Below are 3,962 nucleotides of genomic sequence, written 5' to 3' on the forward strand. Positions count from 1 at the left end.
ACGCCTGGCCACTTTTTGGTTGCAGCCATCATTGTTGTTTGGCGGCCCGGGCTGGGAATTCGAACCCGCCACCTTAGGTGTACGTGGCTGGCGCCTTAACCGCTTGAGCCACAGGCGCCGAGCCTAAAATAAAATTTTTAACATCAAACAATAATCTAACCATCTACAAATCTGTAGGAGCCATTCAAAAAAAAGTAAAAATGAAGAAACTTGTGTTTTTAAGTGAGTGAGTGGGAATTGACCTATTCATTCAGGAAAATAAAAGGACAAAACAAGACAGAGAAGTGATACATAAGGAAATGATTTAAATGCCTAGTGGTGTAACTTCATAACTTTTATTGATTTCCCTTGAGAATCTTGATTAATAATAAATTAGACATCCTAGAGGCCTCCAAGCAAGTTAAATTTGGTGTAGTGGGCAAGCGCTTGCAATTGGAATGGGGAGATGCATTGCTTCATTTCTCTTTGGTGGTATTTTCTTGAACAAAGTGGTTTAATCACCATTTTCTCCTCTGTCAAATATTAATGTTTCTCTAGAACCTGCTCTAAAGATTAAATGAAGTAATGTTTATGGAAGCACTAGGCAATGAACTCAGGGTCAGGGTGGATCTGTTTCTTTAGAGCTATATCCTCAGAAACCCAGCACAGGGCCTGGTAGCAGTAGGGATCCAAGAAATATTTGAATGAATAAGTGAAGCACTTGGTAAATTACAAGGTGTTATTTAAATGTTCATGTTATGTGTATTATTACTCATTTTCTTCCAACTTATTCACTGTCTTTCAAATTGAGTGGTGAGGTCTTTCAAATCCTCCTGGAAATAGGACATCCCAGACAACTTTATTGTGCCCTATTATGTTATAAAAACATAAAATCAGGGACATTTTTAATTTGAGAAAACAAATTTCACACATTTCACCAACATTTGCACTTTACAGTGTGCCACTTCCTTTTGAGCATTTTTTCCCCCTTGTTATGTAACTTGAGTCCTTGGTACCAGTTTCCTTCTTACTTAAAGAACTCTACCAAACATAATGTGAAGTTATTATAGTACAAATCTGGGTCTTTTTTCAGGTGAAAATGGCAGTGCTGTACATGCTTCATAACTAGCTCTATAAACAGCTGATAAACACAACCATCACTCCCAATTGTTGATTCAGCAAGTCTTGGATTTAGCAAATGAAGTTCATCTGTCTTCTTAACTGCAGTAAAAGACACTTTGAATTTGTATAAATCATGTAAAAAATATTTAATAGGGTAGTGCCTGGGCTCAAAGGAGTAGGGCACTGGCCCCATATGATGGAGGTGGCAGGTTCAAACCCAGCCCTGGCCAAAATTGGCAAAAAGAAGAAAAAAAAATTAAATTTACCCCTTGATTGTGTGTGGTGGCTCATGCCTATAATCCTAGCACTTTGGAAGGGTAAGGCTGAAGGATTGCTTGAGGTCAGGAGTTCAAGATAAACACCCTTTAATTTATAGTTTGGGTAAATTCAGATTTCCATAATGGTTCTAGTTTGCTTTTATTTTTATTTTTTTATTTTTTGAGACAGAGTCTCACTATGTCACCCTCAGTAAAATGCCGTTGTGTCACAGCTGACAGCAACCTCCAATTCTTGGGCTTAAGCGATTCTCTTGCCTTAGCCTCCCAAGTAGCTGGGACTATAGGGCCCCACCACAATGCCAGGCTATTTTTTGTTGCAGTTGTCATCATTGTTGTTTAGCAGGCCCGGGCTCAGTTCGAACCTGCCTGCCTCTGTGTACGTGGCCAGTGCCCTAACCACTGAGCTATGGGTGCTGAGCCCCAGTTTGTTTTTAAAGAGAGAGACCTGGGCAGTGCCTGTGGCTCTGTGAGTAGAGCGCTGGCCCCATATACTGAGGGTGGCGGGTTAGAACCCTGCCCTGGCCAAACTGCAACAACAACAACAAAATAACCGGGGGCATTGTGGAGGGTGCCTGTAGTCCCAGCTACTTGGGGGGCTGAGGAAAGAGAATCTCCTAAATTCAAGAGCTGGAGGTTGCTGTGAGCTGTGATGCCATAGCACTCTATCAAGGGCAACAAAGTGAGAATCTTGTCTCCAAAAAAAATAAAAAATAAAAATAAAGAGAGATACACCAGTAAGTACTTAATGGGGATAAATCTAAATCAGGCTATGTGAGAGATCAGCAATTTTCCCACCAGAGAATACCAAATGGACATGCTGTCTTAAACAATCTCTCTCTCTCTCTCTCTCTCTATATATATATATATATAGTAATACCCTACTGTGTTTTAGGCACTGTGTTGGGCTCTAGAGCTATCACGGTAAGCAAATACAGAGCTTGCCCCTCAGATATAGGATCTAGCGGGAGAGACAAATTTAGCTAAATAATCAGACAAATGAGGGAGTAATTACAGATTGAGGAAATTATAGGTAAATGGTCTGAGTAAAAGGAACGAAATTCTATGAGAATGCCAAAAAGGAAAACTGGACCTGGAATGGGATGGGGGATAAACAGGGACATTTACACAAGGAAGTAAAGCTTAAACAAAGGGAAGTGCAGGAGCTAACTGGAGCTGAATGGTGGCTGGCACAGGGAAGAAGAACACATCCTACTGGTGAAACAGCACCTGATGAGACTGATCCTGTGGCCAGGGAGCTTGGCTTGCATGACAGGTACAGGAAGATTAGAGAGGAGGAGCTTAGTGGAAGAGGGAAAGGTAGGCCAGGGTCAGAAACAGCAGGGCTCTAAAGGATCACATGAAGAAATCTTATCTTTACCCCTTGAATAATGAGAACCCACAGAAAAAGTGTTTTTGTTTGTTTAATTGAAAAATAACATCATAGAATAGAATGCATGGCTCTTGGGCATATAGTTCAATATAGTTTATATATGCATGCATTGTCTATGTAACTACCACCCAGATCAAGATAGAAAACATTTCCATCATCCATCATTCCAGAAAGTTCCTTCATGTCCTTTTACACCAATTATCCCCCCTCACACACACCGGAAGCCACTATTCTAATTTTTATTACCATAGATTATTTTTGTCTGTCCTGGACCTTCATGCAAATGCAATCATACATGACTTCTTTCATTTATCATTAGGTCTCTGAGATTCACCCCAATGGAAGGAATGATAATTTCACATTTTTTAATGCATTTGAATTGGGCAATGGAGTTGTAACCTTGTAATACTATCTTTATTTATAAAATGAATTGAACTAATTAATTTATAAGACCCCTAAAGTTCTTAGAATTCAATCTATTAGTGGTGGTTTGTTAACTGGACTTTATTGTCTTTCTCTACTGTTGCCTTCAGTGAAAAGTTAAAAAATAAAAGAAAAAGAAAAAGAACCACCTAGCTGTGTGACCATCAAGGCTTAAAGTATGTGTGAGCATCAAAAGTAACATCTTAGGCTGGGCACTGTGGCTCACGTGAGGCCATGGGGTGGCAGGATCACTTGAGTAAAAGAGTTTGAGACCAGGGTGGCGCCTGTGGCTCAAAGAAGTAGGGCACCAGCCCGGTATGCTGGAAGTGGTGGGTTCAAACCCAGCCCCCGCCAAAAACTCAAAAAAAAAAAAAAAGTTTGAGACCAGCCTGAGGCAGAGTGAGACTCCATCACTACTAAAATCAGAAAAGGAAGTAGTGGGTGTCATAGTGTGCGCCTATTGTCCCAGTTATTCAGGAGGCTGAGGCAGGAGGATGGATCCCTTCAGCCCAGGAGTTTGAGGTTGCAGTGAGCTCTGTGATCACACCACTGCACTCTACCCAGGGTGACAGAGTAAAACAGTTGTCTCAAACAAAAACGAACAAAAAAACTTTTACCTTAAAAGATATACCAGTTGGCTCAGCGCCTATAGCTCAACTGGCTAAGGCACCAGCCACATAACCTAAGGTGGAGGGTTCAAATCCCCAGCCCGGACCCGCCAAACAACAATGACGGCTGCAACCAAAAAATAGCCGGGCGTTGTGGCGGGC

Source organism: Otolemur garnettii, unplaced genomic scaffold, assembly GCF_000181295.1.
Source record: "Otolemur garnettii isolate 467f Iridium unplaced genomic scaffold, OtoGar3 scaffold00002, whole genome shotgun sequence".
Lineage (NCBI taxonomy): Eukaryota > Metazoa > Chordata > Mammalia > Primates > Galagidae > Otolemur > Otolemur garnettii.